General features: G+C 40.3%; 1 protein-coding gene across 1 annotated transcript in view; it reads left to right on the plus strand.

Moving 5' to 3' along the window:
- LOC128659917 (gastrula zinc finger protein XlCGF8.2DB-like) overlaps window positions 1–14,740 on the plus strand; it is a 64,182-nt gene that overhangs the window by 23,379 nt on the left and 26,063 nt on the right. The window lies entirely within an intron of this gene.

A 14,740-nucleotide genomic window follows, 5' to 3' on the forward strand; every position in this document is an offset into this window, starting at 1 on the left:
TAAGGCTTCTAACCGTTTTCGTTCCTTTCGTCAGAATAAGGAACAAAAACTCAATCCTCCTCCCAAGGAATCTGCTTCCAGTTGGAAGCCTTCCTCAAATTGGAATAAATCCAAGCCATTTAGGAAACCAAAGTCAGCCCCTAAGTCCGCATGAAGGTGTGGCCCTCATTCCAGCTCAGCTGGTAGGGGGCAGATTAAGGTTTTTCAAGGATTTTTGGATAAAATCAGTCCAAAATCATTGGATTCAGAGCATTGTCTCTCAAGGGTATCGAATAGGATTCAAAGTAAGACCTCCTGTGAGAAGATTTTTTTCTCTCACACATCCCTGTAAATCCAGTAAAAGCTCAGGCTTTTCTGAAGTGTCTTTCAGACCTGGAGTCTTCAGGGGTAATAATGCCAGTTCCTCTTCAGGAACAAGGTTTGGGGTTTTATTCAAACCTATTCATTGTACCAAAGAAAGAAAATTTGTTCAGACCAGTTCTGGATCTGAAAATTTTGAATCGTTATGTAAGAGTACCAACTTTCAAGATGGTGACTATAAGGATTATTCTGCCTTTTGTTCAGCAAGGACATTATATGTCCACAATAGACTTGCAGGATGCATACCTTCATATTCCGATTCATCCAGAACACTATCAGTTTCTGAGATTCTCTTTTCTAGACAAGCATTACCAATTTGTTGCTCTTCCATTTGGCCTAGCAACAGCTCCAAGAATCTTTTCAAAGGTTCTGGGTGCCCTACTATCTGTAATCAGAGAACAGGGTATTGCGGTGTTTCCTTATTTGGATGATATCTTGGTACTAGCTCAGTCTTTACATACTGCAGAATCTCACACGAATCAACTAGTGTTGTTTCTTCGGAAACATGGTTGGAGGATCAATTTACCAAAAATTTTCTTGATTCCTCAGACAAGGGTCACCTTTTTAGGTTTCCAGATAGATTCAGTGTCCATGACTCTGTCTCTAACAGACAAGAGACATTTGAAATTGGTTGCAGCATACCGACACCTTCAGTCTCAGTCATTCCTTTCAGTGGCTATGTGCATGGAAGTTTTAGGTCTCATGACTGCAGCATCGGACGCGATCCCCTTTGCTCATTTTCACATGAGACCTCTACAGCTTTGCATGCTGAATCAATGGTGCAGGGATTATACAAAGATATCACAATTAATATCCTTGAATCCCAATGTACGACACTCTCTGATATGGTGGATAGATCACCATTGTTTGGTTCAAGGGGCCTCTTTTGTTTGGCCAACCTGGACTGTGATCTCAACAGATGCGAGTCTTTCAGGTTGGGGAGCTGTTTGGGGAGCTCTGACAGCACAAGGGGTTTGGAAATCTCAAGAGGCGAGATTACCAATAAATATTTTAGAACTCCGTGCAATTCTCAGGGCTCTTCAGTCTTGGCCTCTGCTAAAGAGAGAACCGTTCATTTGTTTTCAGACAGACAATATCACAACCGTGGCTTATGTCAATCATCAGGGTGGGACTCACAGTCCCCAAGCTATGAAAGAAGTATCTCGGATACTTGCTTGGGCTGAATCCAGCTCCTGTCTAATCTCTGCAGTGCATATCCCAGGTGTAGACAATTGGGAGGCGGATTATCTCAGCCGCCAGACTTTACATCTAGGGGAGTGGTCTCTCACTCCAGATGTGTTTTCTCAGATTGTTCAGATGTGGGGTCTTCCAGAGATAGATCTCATGGCCTCTCAGCTAAACAGGAAACTTCCCAGATACCTGTCCAGGTCCAGGGATGTTCAGGCGGAAGCAGTGGATGCACTGACACTTCCTTGGTGTTATCATCCTGCTTACATCTTCCCGCCTCTAGTTCTCCTTCCAAGAGTGATCTCCAAAATCATCATGGAACAGTCTTCTGTGTTGCTGGTGGCTCCAGCATGGCCACACAGGTTTTGGTATGCGGATCTGGTGCGAATGTCCAGTTGAACAATTGAATAACATTATATTGGAGACCCATGTAAGGTGACGTTTTAGATGTAAAATGTTGTGTGTTTTTAATAGGTAGAAATATTTATACATTAAAAAATGTAAAGTTGAACCTTTTAACCCTTTCATGACAGGGTCATAATGTCTAAACAAATTGAAATTCCGTGATTGTGCACGCGGTCACGAGATTTCAATTATGGGATCGAGTAAGGGGGACGTCCCTTATGATGCTAGGTAAGCCCTCCAGACCACGATCACATCCAGAAAGCGCCGTTGGCTTCAGGATATTGTATTCTGTCCTAATGGCGCTAAAGCTGTTGTACAGAATAAAAGGCAATAACGTCGTTAAAAGGTTAATTTTAAATATATGCAGCTTTACAGTCATTTAACATTTTAAATGTAGTTTTTTTGTTTTTTTTACTATTTTCATATTTTTTTAAAATAAAAAAATAATAGATTAAGCAATTTATAACAAACACACACATCTGCAGGTCTATTACTTTAGAAATTAGTGTAAAATATTTAATTTTAGGCTTTTCCAAAGTATGGATTTATATCAAAAGAAAGTTGGAGCAATATGGTTTGTGTACATGTATATATACAGTAACTATATATAATATGTATGGAAATAAATGTTATATATCTGCTGTGGGCTTCTTTTAAATACAAGTAACACAATGACAAATTACAAAAACTCAGTTAGTTGCAGAGTACAGTAATTTATATGTGTAGAATAAAATATAGTCAGAAGAAATATAATTTATGCAACAAAGATTAGAAAAAGAAACATTAGATTATACAGTTAGTGAACAAACAATAAAAGGGTTAAATTGTTAGTACTGAAATACTCAGCATTGTATTACATATGTATCTAATAACTTGTTAATATTATACATCTGTTTGCAACTAAATTATGTTAAAATAACAATTTCCATCAATAAAAACATAATATAATGCTGTATCCTGAGATTTTTTTAGGACACAACAGAAAAATCTCTCACATTTAAATGAACAGTTTGTTTCCTCCTTACTTATCCATATGATAATCACACCCTAAGGGGGAGGCAGGGACTTTGTATTCATGTGACACCAGAGGGGACAATAGACATCTATATGAGAACAAAAGTCCAGGGGCGCAATCCGATATACGGCATAGTTTTCGGCGCAAGTGAGGGAACCCGCGCTGCCCGTAATTTTACCTCGCACATCGGGCTATCCAATATACAGCGCCGTCAGATGCTAAAGTGGCGTAAGTAGGACAAACTGGCGTTGTTCCGAAAAGTACGCAAATACACATTTTAGTCGTCGCAAGTACTTACGCCAGTATTTTGTCCACATAAAGTCTCAATAAAGTGTAGTTTTATGCAAATTAGGCTAACACTCGTAAAAATTACCCGCGACTCCATCTAAAAATGCGCAACGTAATTACGCTATTCAAAAGTCATATATAAACCCATGCGCAGCCGCCATTTTTTTCAGTGTGTTTGGATGGTTCGTTGAGCTACAGCACACTACAGTGAGTTTAGGATTAGTAAGAGTAGTGAGAGAGGCGCAGCATAATAGTTAGTTAAGTCGGATTTTTGTTTGGGTAAGCTTGTACATTTACTTACACTTATTTTTACATATTGCACACATATTGCATACATACATATACAAAATACAAAACACTTTTTTTTTCTAACACCTCACACATTTTATTTCAATTTTACAGTGTGATAGGCTGAGTGTTTGGTTGTGATTGTGTGTGATTGAACTGGGAGTGAGTGTGAGTGTGTGTAGTGTGAGGATGGCAGGGAGAGGTAGGGCGGAGGGGAGGAGGGGAGCGGAGTTGCAGGGAGAGGAGTATTGTAGTGGACAGGAGGAGCAGTGGGGTCCCCGTCAGGGAGTAAGTGGAGTGGGGAGAGGGAGAGTTAGAAGGGATGATGGGAGGGACAGAGGGTGCACATGGGGACAGAAGGGGGGAGGAGGGAGAGGATAGGGAGGAACCCACACCAGGGACATCCCAGTGAGCAAGCCAGGTGGCCACAGAGGATGAGCGCATGAGATGCCCAAACTTCTCATTTGATGAGAATGTTGCGCTAGTCCAGGCCATCATGGACAACCACAGTGCCCTCTTTGGCCAGGAGAAGGGCAAAGGCGTTGCCCGAAGGCGTAAGGCAGCATGGTTGGCGGTAGAGGATGCTGTAAACAGTGTGGTCCCACAGAGGAGGACTGCCGAGGGACTTAAAAAAAGGTGGAACGATTGTAAGAGGCGGGTGAAAGAGAAGATGGGGCAGGAAGCCATGCACCAGAGGGGAACAGGCGGTGGTCCACCCCTGGAATCCGAATACAACACCTGGCAGGAGCTGATACGCAGCTCCCTGAGTATCACAGCAGTCTGTGGACTTCCAGGGGCTCGTGACTCAGGGGCTGCAACCACAGCACCTCATGCTGGTGAGTAACATCCCACACACCAGTATTATATGTATTTGAGATACAACATCCTTTAATGTCACACATATGAGGTGGAATAGTGCAATACTAACATGTCTCAGAGTAACACAGGCCACAAGCCACATGTTGAGTTTTCAGTAAATGGACACTATAGCCATCACAATACTTTTAGCTCAGAAAGCAGGTTCTGTGCCTACATCAGGCTAAAGTAAATTGTGTCACTTAAAGAACACATTTTCTCCATCACTGACATGTACACATAACTATTGTATGAAACACATACCTGTATACTGTGCAGATTAGAATCCCTCATATCACAAATCACATTGTGCACATGCATGTTATACAGTTTGACATGAGAATGAGTATTGTCCCTAGCATGTATCAATGTACATTGTATGCCCACATGGACATATATATGACTGTACTAATCCCTATCATCATTTTACTCCTCCACAGAACCTCCTGTCACCAGGCTGCAAACAGGCATGCGGCCACCTCCACCACCAGTCACAGGCATGCAGCCACCTCCGCCACCAGTCACAGCCATGCAGCCACTTCCACCACCAATCTTCAGGCAGCAACATGGACAGTATGTTCCCAGGCATGAGCAGGGTTGGATTGCCTCCGTTGAGGACCCAGAAGTGATGCCACCACCATTGGCATACGACCCCTGGCAAGATACCTGGCCTGAGGAATATCCTTTTGGCTTTGAGGGGGAGCCAAGTCAGCCATGAAGGGTCCATGTCTTTACCCCCCAACACAATATCAGGCCAGTCATGGCTTTTACACACAGGGGATGCCGCAAGAAATGCAAACTGGACAGGCTGAGTGGTCACACACTAGTCGTCAATGGGACTACTAATCCAGCCTGAGAGCTCCACTATTCTCTTCCCTTGGGAGAGCTCCACCATCCTCCACCATCCTCAGATGAGCATATAGCTGAAGTTGTCCCTGAAGCAACAGCAGCTGCAGTTGTCCATGATGCACCAGCAGATAGAGCTGAACCTGCACCTAGAATCACTGCTGCTCAAGAGCCTGTAGATCCACTGTATTCTCCCCTGGGCGAGGAATACATTTCACTCCAGAGGAGGCTCATAACAAGCTGCGAGAGCAGACAAAAAGGCCAACACAGGTTTCACAGGAGCCAACAGAGATTACTCCAGCGTACCATAGAGCTGCAGAGGGACATGGCAACATCCTTAAATGGTATAGTACAAAACCAGTCGCCGATGATGAGAGTTATTTCTGATATACAGATGCAGATTGACAACAGATGGCGGGAACAAAACCAACTCTTGGGTGTGTTGGTTGAGCACTTCACACACCAGCAGGACACTGCCTCCAGCCTTTCATCTGTGGCCAGCACTCCACCAGAATCATCTGAAGTTTCCCAAACCAGGAGAACCAGGAAATCCTCTCCAGTCACCTCACCCCTCTCATCCAAGAAGCCTAAAAAAAATAATATATTCTTATAGTTCACCATAAATCTTGTCCTCTGTTATTTACCATATAATTGTCATCCACATCCATGTGAGGTGTATTTTAGTACACTAATATTGTTTAAACATATAATAAGGCCTGTTTGGAAATGGCCCAAAAAAGGTAATATTATCATGTTTATGACATATTCATGTTCTATAAACCACATCACATAGTTGTGTATGAAGGGTACATATAGTAATATTTACTTATAAGATGCAAATCAAGGTTTCTCACATCCAATGGATATTGACACATGGGCAGGGATAGGCACAAGGCAAGGCTGTGGGGGACATTTCTTTCATGTAATTAGCAAGAGTCCATGAGCTAGTGACGTATGGGATATACATTCCTACCAGGAGGGGCAAAGTTTCCCAAACCTCAAAATGCCTATAAATACACCCCTCACCACACCCACAAATCAGTTTTACAAACTTTGCCTCCCATGGAGGTGGTGAAGTAAGTTTGTGCTAGATTCTACATTGATATGCGCTTCGCAGCAGGCTGGAGCCCGGTTTTCCTCTCAGTGTGCAGTGAATGTCAGAGGGATGTGAGGAGAGTATTGCCTATTTGAATTCAATGGTCTCCTTCTATGGGATCTTTTTCATAGGTTCTCTGTTATCGGTCGTAGAGATTCATCTCTTACCTCCCTTTTCAGATCGACGATATACTCTTATATACCATTTCCTCTACTGATTCTTGTTTCAGTACTGATTTGGCTTTCTACTACTGTAGATGAGTGTCCTGGGGTAAGTAATCTTATTTGTGACACTCTAAGCTATGGTTGGGCACTTTTATGTAAAAGTTCTAAATATATGTGTTTAAAGATTTATTTGCCTTGATTCAGGATGATCAATATTCCTTATTTCAGACAGACAGTTTCATCATTGGGATAATGCATATGAATTATCAATTTTTTTCTTACCTTTAAATTGACTTTTTTCTCTGTGGGCTGTTAGGCTCGCGGGGGCTGAAAATGCTTCATTTTATTGTGTCATTCTTGGCGCGGACTTTTTTGGCGCAAAAAATTTCCTTGCCATTTCCGGCGTCATTCTTGTTGCCGGAAGTTGTTCGTGATTGCGTCATTTTTTTGACGTTTTGCGCCAAAAGTGTGGGCGTCACCGGATGTGGCGTCATTCTCGCCGCCAAAAGCATTTAGGCGCCAATAATGTGGGCGTCTTTTTTGGCGCTAAAAAATGTGGGCGTCATTTTTGTCTCCACCTTTTTTTCTCATTATTTAAGTCTCATTTTTCTTTTGCTTCTGGTTTCTAGAGGCTTATTCATTGGCATTTTTTCCCATTCCTGAAACTGTCATTTAAGGAATTTGATAGATTTTGCTTTATATGTTGTTTTTTCTCTTACATATTGCAAGATGTCTCAGATTGACCCTGGATCAGAAGCTACTTCTGGAAAAACGCTGCCTGATGCTGGCTCTACCAAAGTTAAGTGCATTTGTTGTAAACTTGTGGTATCTGTTCCTCCGGCTGTAGTTTGTGATGAATGTCATGATAAACTTGCTAATGCAGATTCAATTTCCATTAGTAATATTCCATTACCTGTTGCTGTTCCATCAACATCTAATACTCAGGATGTTCCTGTTAATATAAGAGATTTTGTTTCTAAATCTATTAGGAAGGCTATGTCTGTTATTCCTCCTTCCAGTAAACGTAAAAGGTCTTTTAAAACTTCTCATTTCTCAGATGAATTTTTAAATGAACATCATGATTCTGATTTGTCTGTTTCTGATGAGGATTTTTCTGGTTCAGAGGATTCTGTCTCAGATATTGACACTGATAAATCTTCATATTTATTTAAAATGGAATTTATTTGTTCTTTACTTAAAGAAGTTTTAATCGCTTTAGAAATTGAGGAATCTAGTCCTCTTGATACTAAATCTAATAAGCGTTTAAATTCGGTTTTTAAACCTCCTGTAGTTATTCCGGAAGTTTTTCCTGTCCCTGATGCTATTTCTGAAGTAATTTCTAGGGAATGGAATAATCTGGGTAATTCTTTTACTCCTTCTAAAAGATTTAAGAAATTGTATCCTGTGCCATCTGACAGATTAGAGTTTTGGGACAAAATCCCTAAAGTTGATGGGGCTATCTCTACTCTTGCTAAGCGTACTACTATTCCTACGGCAGATAGTACTTCCTTTAAGGATCCTTTAGATAGGAAGATTGATTCCTTTCTAAGGAAAGCTTATTTATGTTCAGGTAATCTTCTTAGGCCTGCTATTTCTTTGGCTGATGTTGCTGCAGCTTCCACTTTTTGGTTGGAGGCTTTGGCGCAACAAGTGTCGGATCATAATTCTCATAGCATTGTTAAACTTCTTCAACATGCTAATAACTTTATTTGTGATGCCATCTTTGATATCATCAGAGTTGATGTCAGGTATATGTCTTTAGCTATTCTAGCTAGAAGAGCTTTATGGCTTAAAACTTGGAATTCTGATATGTCTTCTAAGTCAACTTTGCTTTCCCTTTCTTTCCAAGGTAATACATTGTTTGGTTCTCAGTTGGATTCTATTATTTCAACTGTTACTGGGGGGAAAGGAACTTTTTTACCTCAGGATAAAAAATCTAAAGGTAAATATAGGGCTGCTAATCATTTTCGTTCTTTTCATCAGAATAAGGAACAGAAGCCTGACCCTTCCCCTAAAGGAACGGTTTCTGTTTGGAAACCGTCTCCAGTCTGGAATAAATCCAAGCCTTTTAGAAAGCCAAAGCCAGCTCCCAAGTCCACATGAAGGTGCAGCCCTCATTCCAGCACAGCTGGTAGGGGGCAGATTACGTTTTTTCAAAGAAATTTGGATCAATTCGATTCACAGTCTTTGGATTCAGAACATTGTTTCACAAGGGTACAGGATAGGTTTCAAAGTAAGGCCACCTGCAAGAAGATTTTTTCTTTCTCGCATTCCAATAAATCCAGTGAAGGCTCAGGCATTTCTGAATTGTGTTTCAGATCTAGAGTTGGCTGGAGTAATTATGCCAGTTCCAGTTCTGGAACAGGGGCTGGGGTTTTACTCAAATCTATTCATTGTACCAAAGAAGGAGAATTCCTTCAGACCAGTTCTGGATTTAAAAATATTGAATCGTTATGTAAGGATACCAACATTCAAAATGGTAACTATAAGGACTATTCTGCCTTTTGTTCAGCAAGGGCATTATATGTCCACAATAGATTTGCAGGATGCATATCTGCATATTCCGATTCATCCAGATCACTTTCAGTTTCTGAGATTCTCTTTTCTAGACAAGCATTACCAATTTGTGGCTCTGCCGTTTGGCCTAGCAACGGCTCCAAGGATCTTTTCAAAAGTTCTCGGTGCCCTTCTATCTGTAATCAGAGAACAGGGTATTGTGGTATTTCCTTATTTGGACGATATCTTGGTACTTGCTCAGTCTTCACATTTAGCAGAATCTCATACAAACCGACTTGTGTCGTTTCTTCAAGATCATGGTTGGAGGATCAATTTACCAAAGAGTTCATTGATTCCTCAGACAAGGGTAACCTTTTTAGGTTTCCAAATAGATTCAGTGTCCATGACTTTGTCTCTGACGGACAAGAGACGTCTGAAATTGATTTCAGCCTGTCGAAACCTTCGGTTTCAATCATTCCCTTCGGTAACCTTATGCATGGAAATTCTCGGTCTTATGACTGCTGCATCGGACGCGATCCCCTTTGCTCGTTTTCACATGCGACCTCTTCAGCTCTGTATGCTGAACCAGTGGTGCAGGAATTATACAAAGATATCACAGTTAATATCTTTAAATCCGATTGTACGACACTCTCTGACGTGGTGGACAGATCACCATCGTTTAATTCAAGGGGCTTCTTTTGTTCTTCCAACCTGGACTGTGATCTCAACAGATGCGAGTCTGACAGGTTGGGGAGCGGTATGGGGGTCTCTGACAGCGCAGGGGGTTTGGGAATCTCAGGAGGCGAGATTACCAATAAACATTTTGGAACTCCGTGCGATTTTCAGAGCTCTTCAGTCGTGGTCTCTTCTGAAGAGAGAATCGTTCATTTGTTTTCAGACGGACAATGTCACAAACGTGGCATATATCAATCATCAAGGGGGGACTCACAGTCCTCTGGCTATGAAAGAAGTATCTCGAATACTTGTATGGGCGGAATCCAGCTCCTGTCTAATTTCTGCAGTTCACATCCCAGGTATAGACAATTGGGAAGCGGATTATCTCAGTCGCCAGATGTTGCATTCGGGCGAATGGTCTCTTCACCCAGAGGTATTTCTTCAGATTGTTCAAATCTGGGATCTTCTGGAAATAGATCTGATGGCTTCTCATCTAAACAAGAAACTTCCCAGGTATATGTCCAGATCCAGGGATCCTCAGGCGGAGGCAGTGGATGCATTGTCGCTTCCTTGGAAGTATCATCCTGCCTATATCTTTCCGCCTCTAGTTCTTCTTCCAAAAGTGATTTCCAAGATTCTAAAGGAGCGTTCGTTTGTACTGCTGGTGGCTCCAGCATGGCCTCACAGGTTTTGGTATGCGGATCTTGTTCGGATGGCCAGTTGCCAACCTTGGACTCTTCCGATAAGACCAGACCTTCTATCTCAAGGCCCATTTTTCCACCAGGATCTCAAATCATTACATTTGAAGGTATGGAGATTGAACGCTTGATTCTTAGTCATAGAGGTTTCTCTGACTCCGTAATTAATACTATGTTACAGGCTCGTAAATCTGTGTCTAGGAAGATATATTATCGAGTCTGGAAGACTTACATTTCTTGGTGTTCTTCTCATCATTTTTCCTGGCATTCTTTTAGAATTCCTAGAATTTTACAGTTTCTTCAGGATGGTCTGGATAAAGGTTTGTCTGCAAGTTCCTTGAAAGGACAAATTTCTGCTTTTTCTGTGCTGTTTCACAGAAAGATTGCTAATCTTCCTGATATTCATTGTTTTGTACAGGCTTTGGTTCGTATCAAACCTGTCATTAAGTCAATTTCTCCTCCTTGGAGTTTGAATTTGGTTCTGGGAGCTCTACAAGCTCCTCCTTTTGAACCTATGCATTCTCTAGATATTAAATTACTTTCTTGGAAAGTTTTGTTTCTTTTGGCCATATCTTCTGCTAGAAGAGTTTCTGAGTTATCTGCTCTTTCTTGTGAATCTCCTTTTCTGATTTTTCATCAGGATAAGGCAGTGTTGCGGACTTCATTTAAATTTTTACCTAAGGTTGTGAATTCTAACAACATTAGTAGAGAGATTGTGGTTCCTTCATTGTGTCCTAATCCTAAGAATTCTAAGGAAAGATCATTACATTCTTTGGATGTAGTAAGAACTTTGAAATATTATGTTGAAGCTACTAAAGATTTCCGAAAGACTTCTAGTCTATTTGTTATCTTTTCTGGTTCTAGGAAAGGTCAGAAGGCTTCTGCCATTTCTTTGGCGTCTTGGTTAAAGTCTTTGATTCATCATGCTTATGTTGAGTCAGGTAGAACTCCGCCTCAAAGGATTACAGCTCATTCAACTAGGTCAGTTTCTACTTCATGGGCATTTAGGAATGAAGCTTCGGTTGATCAAATTTGCAAAGCAGCAACTTGGTCTTCTTTGCATACTTTTACTAAATTCTACCATTTTGATGTGTTTTCTTCTTCTGAAGCAGTTTTTGGTAGAAAGGTACTTCAGGCAGCTGTTTCAGTTTGATTCTTCTGCTTATAATTTCAGTTTTTTTCATTATAAGATTTAAACTTTGTTTGGGGGTGTGGATTATTTTTCAGCGGAATTGGCTGTCTTTATTTTATCCCTCCCTCTCTAGTGACTCTTGCGTGGAAGTTCCACATCTTGGGTATTTATTATCCCATACATCACTAGCTCATGGACTCTTGCTAATTACATGAAAGAAAACATAATTTATGTAAGAACTTACCTGATAAATTAATTTCTTTCATATTAGCAAGAGTCCATGAGACCCACCCTTTTTTTGTGGTGATTATGATTTTTTTTTTTTTTTTGTATAAAGCACAACTATTCCAATTCCTTATGTTTTATGCTTTCGCACTTTTTTTCTTATCACCCCACTTCTTGGCTATTCGTTAAACTGATTTGTGGGTGTGGTGAGGGGTGTATTTATAGGCATTTTGAGGTTTGGGAAACTTTGCCCCTCTTGGTAGGAATGTATATCCCATACGTCACTAGCTCATGGACTCTTGCTAATATGAAATAAATGAATTTATCAGGTAAGTTCTTACATAAATTATGTTTTTCTAAGGTAAAGACCTTTAGTGAAGGACACCTTGCCTATCCCTGCATATGGGTATATATATCTAAATAATAATGATTTTACAGAAGGTGTGAACATAAGGTATAAACATCCATTTTTATTCTTCTTACTGATAGTCAATAAATCAGTGACCTAAACATGAATTAAACAATTGAGATATTTTCAGTAATTAGGGTGGTTAAGGGAAGAGGGTAGGATGTAGTAGTTTCACTTACATGCAGTGGAAATCCACAGTATGTAATTCTATGACCAGCTGCAGCAGAGGCAGCAGCAGGGGAGCACCATGACCAGGGACCTCAGCAGCAACTATAGAATCAGCGTGCATAGACAGAACAACAGGGGCTTGTAGGGCTTCCAGCACCCCTTGTGCCCCATGATGCACCCCTTGTGCTCCATGATGCACCCCTTGTGCTCCATGATGCACCCTTGTGCCCCCTGATGCTGCCTATCTATGGAAAGCAGGAAAACATGGTGGCTAATGAGGATGTGCATTGGCGGGTTTTTTAGGCTTCCTGTTGTGAGGTTGTGCTGTTTGTGATTGGTTTGACACACTTGCAGGGGCATGAATAATAAATGCTTTGAAGAGGTTTAACTATTTGTGATCAAGCTGCTGATATGTATGTTGTTGAGTTACGTTGGTTTCTAAGTCAGTGCAAGGGTTCCTGCGCCTGCAATTTGTGGCGAGATGAGAATGGAGTAGATTTTATTAATTCTGCGCGCGTAAGTCCTTACGCTGTATATTGGATACCAAACTGCGCGTGTTTTGTATGTCAGTCTATGGGTAAAAAAATACGGCCGAAGGCAGAAATATACGCGCGTAAGTTGTATGCTACACGGTAGATGTGATACCATGCCCGCTCAATATTTGGCGTCGCCGGCTTCTGCGGCGGGCGACGCTGCATATCGGATCAGGCCCCCGGTGTGACCCTCTCATTGTCTCCCAACTGACAAGTTGTACTCATGTGAGTCACACAGAGAAAGGTGACATTCCCACATTAGTATAAATATCTGTGTAACACTCAGTGATATCACTGGAGGAACCAGAGAGACTTCATACTTACAGAGCTTCTGCTAAACGTTAATATGCAAAACCTGACATAAATCTTTATTTATGTTGTGTTTTATATAATGATGAGAAAATATTGTAGTTCATTCATTTAAAAAGCCCAATTTAATATATAATGATGTATAGCAGTTTGTAGCAGAACTATACCATATTTTGAAGCTTGAGGAGGTCTGTACAATAATACATTTGTGGGGTTGTTCCTGTTATTTAATGAGCAACAGATTTTTAAGTATCAGCCAATTAGAATCCTGTATTTCCCTATAGGTTTATAACTAACTGTAGAGCCCAGATAAACCATTTGTATTTAATATTAGTGTGAAGCTGCTATTTTCTCCAGTAATAAATATCACTCAGCTTATAGCCCTGTTGTATCAGTCTCATCACATATACTGATCTAATCATAAATATCTTGTGATCTGCATATTATTTTATTTCTAATGAGGTTATTTTATAATACAATTCTTATTTCTATTAGCTGCACCTGTTTATCCCACTGGTCTGTGACTGATTCTTGTTGTTAGTAAAGACCTTAGTAAGTGTATTCTGCACCTTCAGCTGCTGCTGTTTATGTCACATGATCACAGACTTAAAGGGACAGTGTCCTGTAAATTTGGTTTTCCCTTAAAATAACAAGAAACCCCAAATGTTTTTCATCATTTAAATAGAACATATAATTTTGAACAACTTTCCAACTGACTTCTGATATTTGCTTCATTCTCTAGATATCCTTTATTGAAGCAGCAGCAATGCTCTTCTGGAAGCTAGCTGAGCACATAAGGTGAGCCAATGACAAGAGGCTTGTATGTGCACTAATCAGCAGCTAGCACACCATAGTGCATTATATGCTTTGCCACAAAGGTCCCAAGGGAATAAAGCGGATTTGATAATAGAAGGAAATTAGAAAGTTGTTTAAATTTGAATAATAAAAGTGTAATTGTGACTTTGCTGTCCCTTTAATGTGTTTCTAATGACTTGTTTTACCGGTGTATAAAATAGTATAAAGTGTATGGGAAATCTCACCTTTAGCTTTATTTTTATGTAAAATAACTGTTTGCTGTTTGTAATTTATTTTCATTATTAAATTGTACACAGCCTTTAAATGACCTGAGGCTCCGGCTCCTACTTAGCATATGCAGGAGTTTACATTATATAAAAATATGAGTCTGTTATTGGCTGATAGCTGTCACATGGTACAGGTGCAGAACATTTATCAGAAAACAACCTATTGCTCTCTTAAATTTCATAGTAAGTTTTATTGCATTGTATTTTTATTATGCATCTGTGGTTTTGTAATTCTATATTTTATGGTCCCTTTAAATGGACTGAATTTGCCAAAAGAAAATATCTCATTATATTATCACTATATGTAAACACAAATTCTTTCTTTTCTTAACTCTATCCAAGAAAACAATTGAAATTAATATTTTAGTGCCTATCTCTCCCACACCCCCTTGCAGTGTAATTTAAGACAACTCCGTATTGACCAAGAGAAGTTAAAGGACTGGGGGTGGGGCACATGACAAAATGTCTGACAGTGAGAATTAGTAGGAGGTACAATACCAATACTGCA

The sequence above is a fragment of the Bombina bombina genome, chromosome 5, assembly GCF_027579735.1.
Source record: "Bombina bombina isolate aBomBom1 chromosome 5, aBomBom1.pri, whole genome shotgun sequence".
Lineage (NCBI taxonomy): Eukaryota > Metazoa > Chordata > Amphibia > Anura > Bombinatoridae > Bombina > Bombina bombina.